Source organism: Myotis myotis, unplaced genomic scaffold (genome assembly GCF_014108235.1).
Source record: "Myotis myotis isolate mMyoMyo1 unplaced genomic scaffold, mMyoMyo1.p scaffold_m19_p_18, whole genome shotgun sequence".
NCBI lineage: Eukaryota > Metazoa > Chordata > Mammalia > Chiroptera > Vespertilionidae > Myotis > Myotis myotis.
The window spans coordinates 12,427,283-12,448,448 of record NW_023416322.1 but is presented as its reverse complement, the minus strand read 5'-3'; the positions used below and the strand labels follow the sequence as shown (position 1 = coordinate 12,448,448).

General features: G+C 43.7%; 1 long non-coding RNA gene across 1 annotated transcript in view; it reads left to right on the top strand.

Annotated features, from left to right (window-relative positions):
- The window catches only part of LOC118673630, a 246,725-nt gene that overhangs the window by 3,109 nt on the left and 222,450 nt on the right, over positions 1–21,166 (top strand). Inside the window, exon 2 of the long non-coding RNA XR_004973426.1 lies at positions 17,122–17,409. This is a non-coding gene — a long non-coding RNA (uncharacterized LOC118673630). The remainder of the gene's footprint in view (positions 1–17,121; positions 17,410–21,166) is intronic.

Here is a 21,166-nt window from a genome sequence, read left to right as displayed (position 1 = left end):
TGGGCTCCATCCCCAGTAGGGGGTGTGCAGGAGGCAGCTAATCAATGATTCTCTCTGATCATTGTTAGGTTAGAGTTAGAGTTTAGGGTTTAGGGTTTGGGCTAGAGTTAGGGCTTACTGTTAGGGTTAGTATTTAGTGTTAGGGTTAGGGAGATGTATAGGATAGTGTTTTGTTTGTTTGTTTGTTTTTTAAAAAAAAAAACAATGGAAAAATATCCTTGGGTGAGGATTAACAAAAAAATTTTAAGTATTGATTCTTCGACTAAATTTCCAAGCTGGGAATTCATTCTGGGGAAGCTGGTTTGGCAATGCTGTTCAGCTGAGCTCCGTGATATTGGAAAGGCCCTGCCATCACCGTCCAGGCTCAGCAGAGGGGGAGGGAGGCTTTGTGCAGCTGGATCTGCCCAAGGCTGTGTGCCTGTTACTGAGAGATGCTGGACCCCTCAGCTTACCAAGACTGCATGGGATTTCCCTCAGTAATTCAGCATCTTTCTTCGAAATCTAGGCAGTGATTGATTCCCAGAGCACTGTGAGGTTTTCATTTGGATCTTCTTGTCTCTTTGAGGGCTGGGAAAGTGACACACACCTCCTCCAACCCTTCCTTTCTTTCCAATTAACAAATTGCCTGAATGCAGTGCCTCCCAAATTTGTGTCTTTAGCCCAGATCCTTGTCCTAAGCATAGGACCCATTTGTCCAACTTTCTCTTGAACATCTCCACTTGGATATCCCACAAGCAGTTCACACTCAACCTGTCTGAAATGAAATTGATCAGAATTCCCCCCAATTTGCTTCCTCAAACACACCTGCGCTCCTTTTCAACTTTCACCCAGTTGTTCATGCCAGAAATGTCAGACTCCCCTGGATTCCTTTCTTCTCTTACTCTGCATCCTATTGGTCATCAGAACCTGAACAGGCCTGACCCAACCATCTTTGTTCATCCCCATTGCTGCCGCACTAGTACAGACCACAGATACAAGTTATGTAGGAGAAGGTTTCCCATCTTCCCCTCCCAGTTCCCAGCACAGAGACTGACACAATAGATGCCGAAGATGTTTGCTAAATTAAGAAATGAGAAAGGAAGGGAAGACAAATGAAACGATTACCAGTTGCTGCCTCTGAAAAGTCCAGACTAGACACAGGAGAGAGGAGAGAAAGTGCAGCTATGAAGGCCTCTGGATGAGATGTTTCATAACGTCACTTTGTTGCAGGACTGATTGACAGTAATGTTATCTAACCTAGATCCAAACAGCTACAGTATAAACTCATTTTCACTGGCTCTGTCCCTAAGATGAGCTAGTTCCATTTCTTCTGTGTGTGGCAGAAGAAGCTACAGGGATTAAAAACCTTTGTGCAAAGCCAGCTTCCAATCCAAGCAGCAGACCTGGATCCATTTTCTGGGAGAATAGCCGCCCCAGGGCTGGCTCTCCCTCCCCAAGAATTAGCAGAAAAACAGATGTTGAGGTTTGGGCTCATCTTCCTATGTCTGCAGGATAGCTGTGTACATAGCAGCTTCCTGCGTATTTGTCCCTTCACTCTTTTCTGTGCAGCTTCCAAATCCTTTGTAGTTTTTTCCCTTCCCCCAAATCAGGAAGAAATGAGATAGCAATAAGAGAGGCCCAAAGTCTTAAAGCTCCTCCACCCTGAGCAAAGTGTTTGAATTCTAGTCTCTCTCTGTCTTCACACCAGAACAGGACATAACATGTTTTGCTGATGCTAGATCCTGGAGCTGTTGGGAAGGGGAAGGAAGCCTGACAGAATGCATTGTTTTAAAAGTACTCCTTCCCCATGTTTACTCCATGGTAATTAAAAAAAAATGGTGCCTTCAGTTTTACAACCCTTTCACTCTGTCTGGACTAGCTCAAAGGCCTTGGAAGGCCCAGATATTTTTGCAAGGGTGTGGCCTTCTGCTTTGAGAGGAAACCACTTTCTGCACGTGTTGGCTGCAGAGACCCCTGCCTTGCATAGAACAGTTGCACCAATTTCTACTCAGGGGAAGCCAGTGGTCTGTGGCTCTGGGTCTCCTGGTTGTTGTTGGTGGTGATGGGGGTAGAGAAAGGGGTTGGTGTCTGTGGGGAGGGTGGGAGTTTGGAGAGAGGCAGGAAAGTATTGTAAAGGGAAAGGATAAAAAAAATAAGCCTTCTTGGAAGATACAGTGTTGATGGACCAAATTATTTGCTCTGAGACAAGGCAAATATTCAGTTCTGAGCAGGAAGCTAATTCTCCTGGATTTGGAGGGAATTCTTTTTATCTGCAGGAGAATTTCAAGGCACAGTAGAGACAAAGAAACTTGTTAGGCTTTTACTTCTTTAAAACAAAGGAAAAAGACGTAGACTTAGATTGTTTTTCTTTATGTGATACCGTGATAAGAATTTGTCAACATTTTTATTCATCTAGGCTCTTCATCCAATTGACTTAAGTGATTAATTGTGTAATGGCTTTTCTGAAAATCTAGATTTGTAATTAGTTACCCCTGCTAATTTTTAAAAATTGGATAAAAATGTTGCGTGTCTGCTGAAATGGAACAGACTACCTTTATTTCATCCAGAAAATGATTTTCAATAATGTAATATGTTATTGACTAAAACTTAAAGTTATTAATAATTTAAAACTCCAAAGTTTCAAACAAACAATACCAAAAATCAACCCTCCAAAGTTTCTGTCTGCAAAGAATTATAGACCCAGAAATTCAGAGCTGAAAGGGACATTAAAGATCATCTGTCAGTGGGTCTCAACCAGGGGCACTTGGGTTGTCAAATGGCAATGACTAATGGGCACAAGTGGATTTAGTGCCCTGGAATCCTATGCTAAGCATTCTGCATGCTTACATGCTATATGGTTCGAAGTAGTTCCACACAACAGAGAATTCCCCTCTTCAAAGTGACAGGAATGACCCTGCTTAGAAGATTGAGTCCAGCTCATTATTTGAGTTATGAAGACACTAAGGGCTGATATTCCCCAGGCCAATAAAAGGGCAATTAATAAGGCTGATCTCTATGTCTGCTTTTAATGGAATCAAGTTTCTTTTGTTTCTTTATGCTCATTTTAATAGTAGTTGCACAGCCAATGCAAAGAGACCTTCTCTGATATATAGTGAGAGAACCAGTCAAAACCTCATGTATGTCTTGATACCTAGATATTTACTTTTTCCTTCTTCCACTAAGCACTACAAGTCTTATTTTCCAAATCAACAAAATGTGCAAGGAGAACAATGAAAATTAAAATGAGAAAGAATGGGTAGGCCAATTGCCTGAGGAAATTGTAATGCTAATAAATGGATGAGAGAAGACGGAAGCCCAATGTGAGTTTAAGTTCAGTCTTCATCAAGAATAGGGAAGTCAAATCAGGGAGGTTAGAATATATGAAGTAAGGGTGGTGGGAGATATTAATCTGTAGTCACTTTGAGTAAAATCACAGCCTTAAGTTCAGGTGGATAAACAACATAAATGGTTACATCCTCATGTATTAGAGACATTTGCAGATTAAATCTCAAAATTTTTGTTTTCAACAATCATGAAGAATTGAACATTTCTCAGAATACTGGAAATAGAAAAAAATATTCTTTTGATTAAAAAAATACATATAAACAAAACAAAGAAAAAGTAGTTTTAGAAGCAACCTCGAAGGGAACTTGACATTGGATCTGGTAAAACTCTTCACCAGTACATTAAACTCATGCTTGATGCATGCTTAGAAAATGACGACTTTGAGGGTCCAAAAACCTAGCATACATTGATTTGCACAACATGTTTGACAAGGTCTTCTATGATATCCTAAAGGATAAGACTATGATAGATGTTTTAAAGCCATATTTACAGTTGGCTAAATTTGTGTTTTTAAAGAGTGTTATGAGTGATAATCTGGAAGGAGAGGTCTGTGGAATTTACCTTTGATTTAACCATGTTCTGTTCAATACATACATCGATACTTTGAAGGGACACAGTAACAAATATGATTTATAATTTCTTTGTATGTCGTAGAGTCACGTGTCTCTCAGTAGCTAGAAGTCTGGATCAATTCAAAAGGATGAGATTTCATGCATATAAATGTTAGTTTGCTACATTAAAACTCAAAATATCAATTGCTCAGCCACAGAATCAGAAGACCTGATTTTGTACATGTTAATATTGAAAGGGAGAGGGCTTTCTAGGTGAAGGGCTTTTTATTGGACCGTGAGCAGAAGATGAAACAATAGAGGGATGTAATGTCCATACAAGTTAATGTACTCTGAGCTATATCCAGAGAAGCATGTTAAGGTGGTAAGAGGCTTGGAAAACATGTCATATGAGGAATACTTGACCTAACAAAAGATCTTATAATATCTGGGCTAAAGAAGAGGAATCTAAAATGTCAAGGTTGTCTTCCAGTTTTTGAGGTTTCCTTGTAAAGAAAGGGAGAGGGTTTGCCTTATAAGAACTTAAGGTAGCCTTAACTGGTTTGGCTCAGTGGATAGAGCATTGGCCTGCGGACTCAAGGGTCCTGGGTTCGATTCCGGTCAAGGGCACATCCCTAGTGGGGAGTGTGCAGGAGGCAGCTGATCGATGTTTCTCTCTCATTGATGTTTCTAACTCTCTATCCCTCTCCCTTCCTCTCTATAAAAAAATCAATAAAATATATATATTTTTAAAAAAGAACTTAAGGTAGTAGAATGAAGATCAATAACAGAAGTTATAAAGAGACACATTTTAGTTGAATATAAGGAAAAACTTACTAATAGTCAAAAAGAAATGGGCTTACACACACATTCATAGCAGCATTATTCACAGTAGCCAAAGAAAAGAAGCAACCCAAGTGTCCATCAATAGATGAATGGATAAACAACATTGGGTGAACACATACAATGGGATATTATTCATCCTTAAAAAGGGGGGAATTTCTGACACATGCTACAACACGGCTGAACCTTGAGGACATTCTGCTAAATAAAATATGCCAGTCACAAAGGGAGAAATATTCTACTTACATGAGGTACCTTGAGAAGTCAAATTTATAGAACTAAGAAGTAGAATGGTGGTCGCCAGGGGCTGAGAGAAGTGGGATATGGGGGACCATTGTGTTATAGGTACGGAGTTTCAGTTGGGGAAGATGAGGAAGTTTTGGAGATGGGTAGTGGTGATGATGCAGAACAATGTGAATGCACTTAGTGCCACAGGGGTGTACACTTAAACATGGTTAAGATGGCACATTTTTGTTATGTATGTCTTACCATAGTTAAAAACAACAAATTAGGGGCTCCATTGCCTATGGAATGAACCCTAAAAAACACAAAGAAAAAACGGAAGGCTATGAGAAGTACTGAGTGTCCCGTAACTGTCAGTATCCAAGCAGGGGCAAGACAGTCTCATGGTGGCATAATCTAGAGGAATTTCAGAATGAGAAGAGATCAGTGCCAGTGCTTTCAGAACTTATGTAACTCGACATGAACACAGAGGCTTACCCTGTGCCACCGACTGAGCCAGACTATATACTTTTTTGATACTGTATCACATACTCAAGAGTGTATTCATATATATCACTCAAACATAAGACTGTTTTATAGCAAATACATGTGAATTTCAATGTATACTGTTCAATGAAAAATTTAAAAATGAATATCTATTTAGCCCCCATCCAGGTTCAATATTAGAACACTGTCAGTGTTTTAGGAGCCTCCCACCCCTGCCGTGTGCCCTTTCCCAATCACATCCCTCCCTCTCCCTGAGATAATCCTTCTCTAGATTTTGTGACCTGTTCCTTGCCTTAAAAAAGGAAAAGGCTTAGTACCTATTGTGCATCCTTAAACAACATAGTTTGGTTTTACCTGCTTTGAATGGCTTGCGTATCTTATGCTTTCATTTGTTATTTCCTTCTTTAGCTCATTATGCTTATAAGATTCATTGATACTTGCATATAGCTGGAATTAATTTATTTTTAATAGATCAGAGTGTTCCCTTGTGTGTATATGCCATGATTTATGTATAATTTCTACTGTTGCTTGGCATTTGGGCTGCTTCCAGCTAATGTTTTTATGGGCACTGCTGCTAGGAACGTTCATGTTCATGACTCCTCTTACCCATGTGCAGGAATTTCTCTGGGAAAAGTACCTGAAAGTGGAAATTGTGGTTTGTAGGTGCACAGATCTCCAAATGTTAAGAAAATGCCAAATTGCTTCCCTAATGATTGGATTGATTTACATTGCCACCAGCAGTGTACAAGAGTTCTCATTGCTCTGCATACTCCTCAGATTCAGGCTACCCTTGGTGTTGCTCAGTGGTTGAGCATCAGCCTATGAACCTGGAGGTCACGGTTTGATTCCCCATCAGGCGTGCAGGCTTGATTCCCAGTGTGAGGTGTGCAGGAGGCAGCCGATCAATGATTCTCTCTCATAATTGATGTTTCTCTCTGAAATCAATAAAAATATATTTAAAAAAGAAAAGAATGAAAGGCAACTGCAATAGAAGGCTCAAAAGCCAAAAGCCAGCCAACTCAGGAATCTTTTCCTGTAGGTTACCCATGTGGCCCAGATACAACCTGATAGCTCCAGTTAAGGTTATTAGGATGACAGTGTGACCACAGTGAATTTGTAGTAATCAGGCAAAATAGGACACTTCATCTGAAGCATCATAATGCTGCTCACCCGCTAAAATGGGAAAAAGTAAGTGTAAGAATACAGTGACATCTGCAATGCCAGACTGGACACCATTCTGTTTTCCGGACCCTGCAGTACTCGGGCCATTCTGGTTTGAGTCACTGAACACGGTCTGGCTGAAGTTTCCTGGCTACAAGTGGACCAGATCTGACATCTCTATGCCTGGGCTTCGGTCCCTCTCAGGACTCTGTCTGTGGTTCCCATGGCAACTTAGTGATGGAGTTCTGATTGGATCCTAAGCATGCAAAGGGTAGGCAGTGCCATGTGTCCTTTGGCTAGCTGGCCGTCCCCATTTTGCCCCTCAGTCCTAGGTTTATGGTGCCTGCTCATCAAAGACTGAGGAACTTGCATTCGAAATGCAATCTTTAAAGAAAGAAAGTTCAAAGCAAGACATACTAAATGATATCAATGGCACAGTTTGGTGAGGCTTAATGGATTCAGTTGAAATGAACTGGTCTTAAGAGGATGTTGTGGGCCACACAACATTGTGTAGCTTTGGGCTCTGGAGCTGACAGGCTGAACTTGAACTGTAGCCCAGCCACTTTCCAGCCATGCAACCCTGAGCAAGTTAGTTGATCTCCCTGACCTCAGTTGCCCCACCTGTACAATGGGTGGAGCAGTAGGGCCAACTGTGTGTGTTTGTCTGGGAGAGGGGGTTGTGAAGATGAGATAATAAATGTAACGTGCTCAGCTCAGTCCCTGGCACTAGTGTTCAGTAAATGTTACACATATTATTGGAATCTGTATCCCTGAAGAATCACTTTCGAGCGGCTTCCTGGATCATATAAGCATGAATTTGCCTGGAGAGATGGGGCAGGACTTGACCTCTTAGGGCTTGTGTTTTCCCCAGCCCCGAGACCGGTAATTTTCAGCAGCGAACATTTAGAATAAGCTCCAGTTTTACTCTCCATCAAACCAGAAGTGACAGCAAAAAGAGACATTTTTTCAGAAAGGAAATTAATCTCCTAAACAGGGTGATTTTACCCTTTTCTTTAAATACTTCTAAACTCATGAGGGAGAAGCAGAGCACACATTATCCATCAGAATGAAGCATCGCCCAGTGCTGCGAAGTTTCATTGACTTTAAGATTGCCCTCGGAGCTATAGGCGGTTTTTTTCTTTCCCAGAGCACAGTTAGCAGGAATATTTTTCTTTAAATGGCCCCATTTCATTTGCATTTTTAAGCGTTCACTGCGGAGAGCTGAAGCAGTTGTAAATGACTGCAAGAAGGTGGCTGTGATTTCTTCAAACTCAGCGCTGCCTGCCTGAAGCTTCTGAAATTGAGTGTCAGCTTCCCTAAGAGTAGAAAGATATTACTTCATATTTGTGCACGCAGCTCGCTGCTCTGCTCTTGGTTTGATGGTCTCATTTAGCCACAGGCATTCTCCAGCAATGATTCGTTCTCCCCAATAAAATTAAATATCACCTTCCTTCTTCCTCCCTAGCCCACCCCCCTTTTTTTAATAAGACATTTTCTTGTTTAGACTGAAGTTGAGAAACTGCGAGTTCTTATCTGATTCCTTTTATTGCTCTTTTTTTTTTGACAAGGAGAGAACAGCAAAAGGTAAAAGAGGAGGAAAATCTATCATCAGAAATCTAAATGGAAAGCCAGACCAAGATCACAGATCCGTTTGAGTTTGTTTAAGATTCAATAGCAAGATATTGAGAGAGAGGAAGGGCATAGAGACAGTATGGAATGCTTTACAATGTTGCAGAATGAGGGACCAACTGACTAGCATTAGCTTCATGCTAATTCTTTACCCCAATCACCTCCACAGTTAGGGGCCAGTCTGCAGTGAAGCCCAACAAGGCCACTGTGTCTGTGGGGTCCTGACACCTCCCAAGCCACTTCAGGAGAAGGCTGGGCTGAGTCCAGAAAGGAGTGGGCAAGCAGGTCTTAGACAGCTTAAAAAGAGCAGGGGGTCTTTGCTTTGATGAATTCATTGTTAGAAGATGCAAGCCACACGCAGAGCCTTGACTGATAGGATCCATGAACAAACAAGTTGAAACTTACCTCACTTTCTCAAATCTAGTTTAATAAATAGGTGTTCTTCACCATACAGATGAGCTGTGTCTGAAGTTTACAACTTGGGTGTTTTGAACCCGCAACACAATTTATTTGAAAATGGCCCTTTAATGGGATTGTCAGGTTTCTTGGCCTGCTCACAAAAGTCCATTTAAGACATGTAATTTTGGCTGAAATTATCGTTAAGTGTTTTACTGGGATGGGAACAGGAATCCGTGTGGTGAGGGAAGAGGGGGTAGAAGAAAGAATCTTCTTGAATCAAGCTCTGGCGAAATTTTGTAGTAGACTTAGCAAGTTTGGGGCCTCTGCCCTTTCTGCTTCTTTCTCCCTTGGCTGTCAGAATCCATATTGCCCCAGTGACTCAATGCAGCTATAAGAGATGCTCTAAAGAGGACTCTCACTTTGGATAATGGTGTGTGAGCCAGCTGGAGCACAGATTCTGTGGACAGAGTGGAGGAAAAAGAGAATTAGAAATTCAGTCTGGCTCAGCTGGCGTGGCTCAGTGTTGGGCATCAACCTACGAACGAGAAGGTCATGGTTTGATTCCTGGTCAGGGCACATGCCCAGGTTGCAGGCTCAATCCCCAGGGTGGGGCATGCAGGAGGCAGCCGATCAATGATAATGATTCTCTCTCATCATTGATGTTTCTAATTCTCCCTCTCCCTTTTCTCTCTGAAATCTATCTATCTACCTACCTGTCTATCTATCTATCTATCTATCTATCTATCTATCTATCTATCTATCTCCAGTCTGATTCACTTCTTGGTGATTTCATATTGGGTTATTCTTAGATGTTCCTCTTCTATCTTTGGGATCTTTGCCAAGGTGACTTGAGCGCCCAGGGTCCAGGTCAGTGACTCCACTCCAACCACCAGGCTGCTCCCAAGAAAAACTATGTAGACATTTTGGATGTTTCACATTCGGTGCTTCACATCTCAAATATTTGCTTTCCCAGGGGCCTTCCTGTCCCCTGCTTTTTCCTGTCCTTTGCTATTTCTCCGTGCTTCCTCTCACTTGGCCCTGATCCTACCAAAACTTTCATGTCTGTCCTCTGGAATGTCCACATTCAATACATCCATTCATAACCTCAGACTTCTCACTGACTATTCCCTTCACGTTTTTATCTAAACCTGCCTCTCCTTTCTCAAGAGGAGCTGCTCATTCTTTCATACCTCAGGGTCAGCAGGTGGCATTGGCACCATCTCTGCTCCCCACTCGACTCTAAAATGAATCATGTAGAGATGTCTGCCCCTTTAAAGTCACCAAGAAATGCCCACAGGGCAGGCTGGTATCTTAAGTGAGTGAAGCAAGCCTGTCAGTCTGCAGTGAATTGGAAACCGCACGATACTCCAAAGGGGCACAATTGTGACTCAGCTCCAGGGGTCATAGTGGAGGGAGAAGCCCCATGCTGCCTGATCTTCATAGCTTTTAAGAGCAGCCTTCCAAAGAATACAGGTTTTTATATGAACTCTCCTAATTTGTTAATGATAGGAAATAATTTATCATAAAACAAATAAAGAACAAACCCTGAGCAAGCCAAATAAAATCTGGCTATTGGTCTGACTTGGCCCATAAGCTTCTGATTTGTGATTTCCACTCAGTTTCTTGGACATCGTCTAACAGTCTCTTACTCATCCTCAACCTTTCACTGAGACATCAGCTTGTGGTACAGTCTTTCTCTGCATCTGAATCCCCAGCCTCATTCTGGATTAGCTCAGTGTTCATGGGGGTGCCCCCACCACACTCTGACTTCCCCATTCCCTGATCTCCTCACGTACAACGACCTCCACTTTCACTGTCCTTGAGCCACTCACATGCATGGCCCCACAGTGACCTTGTCATCTCCTAGGTCGCATTCTAATTTCTGACCATAACTTTCTATCTTTCTACTTTTGTAACTCAATAATTTATACTATTTCTATCTTTTAAATTAGAGACTCTCAGACCATTGATCTCTATATTCTTCTTATCTAGAAGCCCCTTCCTCATTTCCTTTCCAGCCTCATGATACTTCAACCTCTGTCTAGCCAATAGAATGGCTCCATTGGCTTTCTTTCATAGTTGGCTGGTAAAAACTTAATCCTGGATCTAATGACCTATTATCTTTCTCTGCCAGTGTTGCTAAGGATGGTAGGAGACCCACACAGTTCTGCAGATTAATTTCATGGCAGCTGCATGGTTCTGAGATTCCAGTGGCTGTCCGTTGCTACCCTGTAACCATTTTGTGACTCCTTAGTTGGTTCTCTCTCTAGTTCTCTAGACTAGCTCTTTCATGCCTCCCTCACTCCCCTTCTCTCCTCAAATGTTTGACTTTCACAAGTTAAACATGGCATTGCTTCCTACTTCACAGAGAAAAACAGAAGTCACAGATGAGAACACTCCCCAACTCTCCCTTAACTTACTGCCACCAAACCTAAAATTTAGCTACAACGACCTCCATGCCTCCCTCCTTCACTTCTGTTACAACAGAAGAGCAGCATCCCCATCTGGGCGGACTCCTCCACTTGTCCTCTGGAGCTCTTCTCTCCTAGTTCTTAGCGGCCTGGCTTGATCAGTGTTCCCTCTCTCTGCCCGGAGAGTCACCATTTCCCTCCCCTTTTGGCCTCTTCCTCCCAGGACAAGTCTTTCATCCTGAATATCCAATTCCTTTTAGGCCCCATGGCACCTTTCAACCACAGCTTTCTTTTTAAAGAAATATATTCTGCCTCTTTGCTTCTTTACTTTCCATTTTCTATTCTACCCCCTGCTCCCTGGCTTCTGCCCTTATCACTCCACTGAAGGTCATTGATGACTATTTTATGGCTGAATCCAATGGAAACTTTTAAGCTATTACCTTCCCTGACCTCCCTGTTGTAGCTGACACTTTGCATGGTCTTTCCTTGTATGTTGAAAGCTCATTTCCTGGGCCTCATGACCACACACAGCAGCTGAATTCCCCTACCTCATCAGGTTCTTTACTAGGCTACTCTTCCTCTTCTCACTCTTAAATATAACAGTGGGTTTTGTCCAAGGTCCTCTTCTAGTCTTATTCTTGTGCTCCTGAGGTTATTTTAGGATTCCATAACTTGTCTAGGGAAACAGAGATAGAGTAGGAGGGGTAGGGGTGCATCTGTTGTGATGAGAAATAGTGGAAATGAGGTTGGTAAACCTGATGGTGCCTGGAGATGAAGAGACTGATATGTCAGAAAGGAAGTGTTTGGCTTGCTGAAGTTGGCAACAAATGAGCAAGTATTGGGTCTAGAGTGTCCATATCAAGTGTTTTAGATGTTAGGACCTTATCTCTTGTTGTATAATACAGTATATATATATATCTAGACTTTATCCTGAGTTCCTGGGTTAGAGCTTCTAAACCCTTGGAATTTCCAAAATGATAGTAAAGTCTGCTATTCATGGTGGGCCCTTTGGATCACACTTGAATTTATGCTAATGAAGTGCAGTGAACCCTTACATAGTTTCTGGGTGGTGAATGATCATGCTGGAAAGACAAACCATGTGACTGGAGTATTGGGGCTTTGAGCCACATGACTTTGGTCCAACCTTCAGGAGTGGAGGGCAGCTGGAGACTGCGTTTAACCACATGGCCAGTGATTCAGTTAATGATGCCTACATAATGAAACCCCAGTGAAAACTCTGGATACTCAGGCTTAGTTCAGCTTCCGGGTTGGTGAACACATCAGTGTCGCACGAGAGTGGAGCATCCTGATTCCATCGAGGGAGGACGCAAAAGCTTCACAGTCAGGACCCTCCCAGGTCGTGCCCTGTGTATCTTTCCATTTGGCTGGCCCAGGCTCAGGGAGTTGTATCATTTATGATGAAACTTTAATCATACAGATAGCACATTCCTCAAGTCTGTTAGTCATTTTGAATAACTGAACTGAGGGAGCTGTGGGAACCCCTGAATGTGTAGCCAGTTGGTCAGAAGTGCAGGTGGCCTGGGACCCCTGAACTTACAGCTGTTGTCTGATAGGAGGGCAGTCTTGTTGGAGACTGAGCTTATAGCTAGTGAAGTCTGAACCAGGTCCGAGTAGTCAGTGTCAGAACTGGGCTGCTATACTGAACCTCACTAGGAGAAAGGGTGCAGACTTAGTGAGGGAGGGAGTGCCTCATCTAAATGAGATCTGGTAGAGAGGAGAGGAATATAGAGGACTACACAGTCCCAGGACATGGGCGGCAGAACCGGCTTTATTTAGAAACTGTCTCTCTAGGTTTGGGGGTAGGATAGCAATAAGGAGATTTCCAATAAAGGCAGACAGATTATTCACTTTAAGTTTGGTCTTACTTTCCTTTAACAGCTTTTGTGCTTCTGAGGGCTTGGATCTGTCCCTCAAAAATTCTCAACTACTATATATTTCCAGGTTTAAAAATATGTCTTTTTCTTTCATCCCCTAGAAAAGGCAGAGAGCAACTCTTGGGGATAATAATGACACCGTTTAAGCTGTGCTCTCTTGTAGTCAAAATTGTGTCAGCCATATTGACCCCTGATGGGATTTATGGTGGCTTAGATCTCTGTTGGAGAAATGAGTTTCAGGAGGAAAAAAGTATCGGGCTTGGAGCATATTATTTTAGTGAAATGGGGAGAAAATTCACTTGAGCCTCCCCCCACCCTCCGCCTCTTTTTTTAGCTGTAAAACCTAAAAAAAAAGATTGTCCATATTCTCTACCGCTGTCTGCACCCTGATCTCACTGGGCTCTCGTGCATCCTGGGTATTTCTATTCTTGACAGTAATATGAACTCCCATAATGTGTTGATCTTCTATGATGTCACTGGTCACCAGTCCAGCTCCTTATAGACCCTTCCCCTCTCCAACAGTTTCAAGTCAGAAATGCCTCCATTTTACAGATGAGGAAAGTGCAGCTTAGAGAGTTTAGTCACTTTGTAAATGGCTCTTGCTTAGAATGCCACTCGATTGGAGTCCAGGTCTACCCAATTCCACCTCTTCAGGGTGAAACAGGTGCTGACCCTGGAGCTGGGGAAAGAGAATGTTCGAGACTCTGTTCTTATCCTTCTAAGGCAGTGGTTCTCAACCTTCTGGCCCTTTACATACAGTTCCTCATGTTGTGACCCAACCATAAAATTATTTTTGTTGCTACTTCATAACTGTAATGTTGCTACTGTTATGAATCATAATGTAAATATCTGTTATGCAGGATGGTCTTAGGCGACCCCTGTGAAAGGGTTGTTCAACCGCCAAAGGGGTCGTGACCCACAGGTTGAGAACTGCTGTTCTAAGGCGCTTGCAGTCAAATCAGAGAGACCGACTGCTATTTTCTGATGAAGGTACCAGTTTGGGACAAGAATGGTGGAATAAAGACTTTTGTTAAAATCATGTTAAGGCTAAAAAGATCATCAAGAAGGATCCCTAGCAGCAGCTTAGTTTGGAAACAGCTTGGCTCTCTACTTGAGCTTTCTAATGACCATTGCATATACAGTTGGCATTTGAATAACACGGGTTTTAACTGCATGGGTCTACTTATGCATGGAATTTTTTCAATAAACACCTATACTGTTTTCCATCCATCATGATAAGGACTCTGCGGATGCAGAGGGCTGACTGTACACATTAATCTACCCTTTTTATAGGGGACTGGACACCCAGGGATTTTGGTATCTGCAGGGGTCCTGGAACCAATTCCCCATGGCCACCAGGGATGCCAAGGGACACTATAAGTTTTGGGGACCCTGAAAAATGGGTCCACTTACATTCCAGTGTTTTCCATTGAGCTGCACAGTTCAGATCTGCCTTGTTCAAGGGTCATAGGTGGTTGAGAACCTGCAAAGGGCCAACTTAAGTTACAAGAGGATTTACAGTTGGTGTTGTTCAAGGGTCACCTGTATTTAAATTTGAACCTTATTGTCTTTCCTTTGCAACCATGCCAAATCCCATTCCTAACACTCCATGTAGATGGAAGCTGATGCTGGTTTTAAAATTTCCAGGTCAGGAGACAGAAAGTAACATTATTGACATTTACTACACTTAGAGAACTTCATACCCTTTAAAAATATTTTTAATCCTTTTAGAGATCAAGATGCAGAGGCTCTGTGTTTGGCTTCCCTAAGATTTTACAGCTTTAAGAATGAATCCATGATTCAACCTGACTCTAAGGAAATGCTAGTCAGCATCTCAGGGTTCTTTTTTATACTGCATGGGTAGTAATCCTATAATGTCAATGGCACTTTTAACTTTTGCAAGCCTTTGCCACTGCTCTGTTCTTAGTAAATCTAAAAACCCCGGCTTTATGAGGCGGCGGGGACCCATGACTCCATTTGATTGAGGAAACTGAAGTGGACATGTAGTGTTTAGTGACTTGGGCGAGACCACTAAACTCTTAAGGGAAGAGACAGAAGGAGAACACAGCTCTTTCTACCCCACCAACTTTTAAGTAGACTTCCTCTTTCAATTAAAGATAGAAAGATAGATAGATAGAGAAAGAGAGACGGCCTGAAATCCTACAGGAGCCAGTCACTGCACTCTGCATTTTAATTTACTCATTACAACAACCATTCAAGTCAAGGGTGATCTTGTTTTGCAGATGAGAACTGGGCCCAGAGAGGTTACAAATGGCCCCAAGTCACAGAGTAAGTGCAGGTCGACACTTTTATTCCAGCCCACTGGCTCACATGTCTAACTTTGTCTACAGGATCTTCCAGTTGAACATGTTAAAAAACATGTTCAAGTCTAAAATCTAAAAAACAAATCCATTAGTCCAGTTCACTCCTCTCACCACCATCCCCCCTCTCACCTGCCCTCTTCCAGGTAAGCACCCTGACAGGTGAATCTACTTGGTCAGTCTGTCCCTTCCCTGAGTTCACTACCATCGTGTCTCTCCTTCAGCTCCCGTGTGCAATGGATCTTGCTAATGACCACCTCATTGCTATCTGACCGCTCACTCAGTGTTTGTTTCCTTAACTTCTTTGCAGGCTTTACACTAGTCCCTTTTCTGAAAACGCAGTCCTCTCTAGGTTTCCGGGTCACCAATCTCCTTGTTATCGCCTAGCTCTCTGACTTTGGCCTCTCACTCTCTTCGTATGTTCTCTTATTTAACCTTTAAGAGTCTGTGTCCTCAATCTTCTGCTAGGATTGGTTTATCCAACCAATAGTTATTGCATGTTTATTATGCTAGGCCCTGTGCTAGGCGCTGATGATCAGAGACAAGCGAGCGGCCGCCAAGTGGTCTGCAGTGTGAGAAGCTGGCCTGCTCTGGTCCCTCCATGCTGACCGCCCAGCCCATTCACTGCCTGCTCCCCTGCCTGCACAACTGCAGCTCTTCCCAGAACTCAGTGAGCTTTCTCTTGCCTCTGGGCTTTTCAGGGGTAGTTTCCTCAGCTAGGAATGTCCTCTGCATCTCTGTTTGCTCAGCTCTTTTTCATCGTTCAGGATGTGGCTCACGCATCATTTCTTCTGAGAGTCTTTTCTGACTCATTAGGTGTGCCAGGAGCCTGCCTCTGTACTCACGTTCATCCCAGAACCTACATACAACTTAACTGAACTTGTCTCACAGTCTGTCCACTCCAAGATGGCAAGAGTCAGGTCTTTGGCTCCTTTGTATGCCCAGCACCTAACACAGTCTTTGATAGGTAGCTCTTCCCAGGACGAATGAATCAAGCTGGCCATGACTGCTTCCTGCCCCTTTCCAGCCTGGACTCCTGTCCCTCCTCTGTCTGCACTATTCATTGTTGTCCGCCGTGGTTGCACATTAGGTTAGCACCTAGCACAAAATTTTGCACACAGTGGGTATTCAGTAAAGATTTCTAGAATAACAGCGTGGATGCCTAACAGCCTAGGTTTTGCAAATTCAAACTCAAGCCAAGTGTTTCCTGTCTCTGAGCACCCACACCCAGAAAGCTAATTCTAGGAAATGTTGCTTTGGCAAGATATGGCTCCTGAAATGTGTTACTGTGTTTAGTCCCCATTTTCAAAGCCCACGTTGGTTGTTGATTTGTGTAACTAAGTGACACATAATTTTTGTTTTAACTTCCAGAAAAACAGTAGTCAAGGAGGTGGGGTTCAGGTAAGACAGGAGTACGTGGAGATTACTGGCTTTCATTATATGAGAATTCACGCAATTTGCCATGGTTTCTGGTAAATGCTGGCAAAAGTTTGTTTGGCCCCAGGTCCTGTAAAAACACTAAGCTGCTTCCTTTCTGATGTTTCTGCAAGACGCAGCCAAGTCTGGCAGGACTGGAGTAGGGCAGGGACAAGGTGGGTGCAGGGGATGGGTGACGCCACCCAGCTGTCCTCAACTCCTGTCCTCAGGTCATATCTGGACTTACTAAGTCTTTGAAAGCAAAGACGCATGGATGTCTCTTGCACTGTGGCTCAAAACTCTGAGGACAGACACTTGCACACACTCCCCCCCCCCTGTGTCCCCAAATGCATAGGACAGAGCTCAAATATCAGGGGGCTTAATCACAGTCACCGACTAACTGCAACACCCGTATCATGACCATAAACTTATTTAATCTTCACAGGAACACTCGAGAGAGGTGCTTCACCCCATTTTATAGACAACAAACTGGGTACCAGAGAAGCTCAGTGACAGTGGCCAGCTCCTAAGTGGCCGGGCTGTGCCGTCATCCTGACTTTCCAGCGGGGATCATTGCACTGTCGTGAAGGTGACCTGAGCTGAGGAAGACAGCGGACACAGACTGGCAGGACCCGTGAGGTATGAGACGAAGCACTGGAGCAGAGGTGCGGAGGGTTGAGTCTCCAGGGAAAGAAGAGGGGACACACTGGAGCTGATTCTATTGGACAAAGAGGTGAGTGTCAGCCTGCGGGTGCCATGGCGGCCTCACTCCATTCCAGGAAACCTGCCAGAGAAGTCTTTAGGCTTCTTCCCTCTATTTGGAGTTTGGGGACAACTCGGTATGAACAGGCCCATGAAACCTACCTGAGCTGGTCACTATAACCCCATAAAAGGTTAAGAAACAGGTGATGGATGGGAGGAGAGGAATTGAGCGACCTCTCGGAGTAGCCGGCTTGCTTACCTCTGGCTTTTTATCTATTGGTGCCGAGCCTTCCATTTGTCAGGCGGTAACGGCAGCAGCTTTTATGAGTAAGCAGTTTTTTTAATGAACTTGTTCCAAATGTGTGCTCCCTTCTTGGAACTCTCTGTGCTCTGAAGCAGCTTTATCATCATGGTCTCCGGTGGAGCAGCCAGGCTCTCTCTGGCCTCGACGTAAGCAATGTCACTTGCTCTGCCTCTTCCACCTCTGACTTCGACTAAGGAAGATGAAGGGGTAGAGAAACATAATAACAGTAGCCTTTTTATGCGCTTATTATATGCTGGGCATTGTTCTAGATGTTGTGCATTCATCTTTTTATTGTGTCCTAACACTTACTTGGGTCTAAGGTATTTCTATAGCCCCCTTTTACAGAGGAGGACACTGTGGCTCAGAGACATTGAGCAAAGTGTCTCACGTTTGGTAGTAAGTGGTAGAGACAAGATCTGAGTGGCACAGGGCTGTCTGCCCACGGAGCCTGCGCTCCCGACCCTGCTGCTGTGTGGAGTGGACCGGCAGGGCTGCTTACACCAGCCTATGCCAAGGAGGAGCTGGAGGGTGGGAGGGTTATCTCAGGACATTCGTTACTGCTGTGCAGTCACGTGCCATGCCGGCCCATGCAAGAGCTGTTGTAATTCAGTGCCGATGGCTCCGTAATTATGGACAATTTTCTGGTCTTTTGCTTTCATAGAGGGAAATAGAGGAGTTTAGAGAGCTCCCTAAAACTTGTTGCTGTGCATAATAATGCTACCTTCCGTCTTGGCGAATGGCTGCAGCATGTATCCCAGAGCTCAAAGAATTATCATATTGTAAATTGGCTTCTTTATGGAGACAGGATCTGTTGTCATCTTATTCCAAACCCTGCCCCTGCCCAACTGGACCGAGGCTGTTGTGAGTCCCCTTCCTCGCCACCTTGTAGGCTGCTCCCAGTGGACAAGGATGAAGAGCTTCTCCATCCCATCTACCGGCTGCTGAGCAGTGCGGGCCCTGCAAGTCCAGCTGTGGGGTCAGCGGCGGCTCAGATCTGCTCTACCACCTTCTTGCTCTGTGACTTTCCACCAGTCTCCCTGAGCTTCTGTTTCCTCATCAGTAAAATGGGAATAATGATAAGAAGAATGTCTATCTCAGAGGGCTGTTGTGAGGGTTAAAAGAAATGATGCATGCAAAATGATTGGCTCACTAGAGGTTAGCACTGTTACTCCCTTAGCTCCTATCTAAACCTTGCAGTGAAGTATTGGGAGCCACTATTAAACCATTGCTAGTAATTTCCTTATGTCAACAAATGTACACAGAGTGCCAGGAGCCATGCTCTCTCTAGGACCCTGTTTCTTTTTTTAAAATATATTTTACTGATTTTTTACAGAGAAGAGGGAGAGGCATAGAGAGTTAGAAACATCGATGAGAGAGAAACATCGATCAGCTGCCTCCTGCACACTCCCTATGTGCCTGCAACCAAGATACATGCTCTTGACCAGAATCGAACCTGGGACCCTTCAGTCCGGAGGCCGACGCTCTATCCACTGAGCCAAACTGGTCAGGGCTAGGACCCTGTTTCTTAATGCCTTTTTATTTCCAACATCTCTTTTTGGGGTGAAAAGCACAATGAACAGTTTGTTATGGAGAGAGCCCCTCATCTCCCATTCCTCCCATCTTCCTCCTTGTTGCACAGGCTCCCCTCTCTCGCACCTGGTACCCTCCCACTGACCCTGGGCTCCCCAGAGCTCCACCCTGGAACACTCAGGCACCTGGGCCCTTACCTTTTGATTAAGACACAGCCAGGCCCTTTACAGAGAGGGATACATTTGCTTGGTTTGACCCAGAAGTGGATTTGTTTCCCTCCAATTAGTTGGAAAATCGAACTTGATCTATGAAGAAGGCAGATTTATGGCCTGAGCCGATACACGACTGCCCTGGCTTTGTTGTAATAAAAGATGAAATTGCTCCAGTGGGGGCTTGGGTGGGCTTCAGGCTGGGCTTCTAATGACTGTTCCCGCCAATATTCAGGGCCCGCGTGAGGCCGGCCGGGATGATCAAATAGCCCTTCATAGTAGATAAAAAGTAATTTGGGAGCCGGAGAGGGAGGTGGTTGGAGTGTTTCACTTTGTCTTTGCTTTCCTGAGACTTGATGATGCTCCTGAGGTGTGGAAAATAGAGCTGTTCTGGCTAATTTTTCAACAAAGGTCCATGGAGACTACGTACCCTTAGGGCAGATGGCTGCCATCATGGCCTCCACTCTGGATTAGGCTGTTTCTCTCCACTTCGCTTCTGAGCTCTCCTTTCTCTGCGTCTCTTCAGCTGTTGATCTGTTTTTGTTCTGTTTGCTGCCTCATCCTTTCTGCTCCGGCCTTTTGCTCCTTGCCTCTTGCTATCTATTTATACATCTTCCTGTTTCCCTCCCTCTCTCTCTCTTTCTCTGCCCTCCTCATCCTCTTTGCCGGTGCATCTCATTCTCTGCTTTATTTGCCTCCCTTCCTCCACTGGTCTTATTTTTGGTACTCCTCTTTACCTCTCATTCTGGTTCATAATATCTTGAAAGAGGGTTTGATAATGCTTGCCTGACCCTGCCTGACACTGGTGAGTGATTCTGCCCAGCAGCTTTTGATGTGGTCTGTGTGTGAGTGATGAAAGCTGCTCCATTTGCTCTTCAAAGCTCTGCGTATGGGGTGCGTGGGTGCATCTTCTCAGGATTTCACTCTTTCTCGCTCCAGAAACCAGTCCATAGTAGAGGACAAAGCCATGCCACTTCCCATTTGTTCTTCATCCTCACAGATACCTTAACGCTTACAGGAGGAGGACGACATTGTACAAATCCACTTAAATAATAAAAAAAAAATCCACATTAAAAAAAATGCTCTTATTCCTAGAGTCCTTATGTCAGGGATTTTTAATTTGAATATAACCATTCTCAGCCTAAATGTGGACACTTTGATTTGGACACTGGGTAATAAAACAGAACAAAAATGCTGTTGATGTTAATAGCAGAATCTAAGCACCTTGGTACTTGGCTACTTAGGATCTGATCAGTGAAAAACCAGAGGAGCTAAAATGGAAAGAACAGTGGACCAAGTCCTTTCCAGTACTAATCACCCTGGATCCCAAAAGCATATGAAAAGATGAGGCGCATATTTCACCTGGATCAGGTTTCTGCTATTTCTATTTTTCAACCTAAGATTAGAAATCAGGCACCTGTGCTTATGCATCCAGTGCTTGAGGAAAGGGGATGGACAAAATAGTCTGTAAAACTTTTTTCTAGCTCATAGACTCCCCCGTTTTGAGAATCTAATATGTCAGGTATGATAAATATAGTGCATAGAATAGATTACTGAGTTTTGTGCTAGAATACCTGAATTTAAATGCAGATTTGGAATTATGTGTTGAATGATCTTCAGTGCATTAAAATTTTTTAACAGCTTTACTAAGGGGTAATTTACATACCATAAAATCCAGCCATTGTTGGTGTGTAGTTCAATGAGTTTTAGTAAATTTATAGAGTTGGGCAACCATTGTCACAATG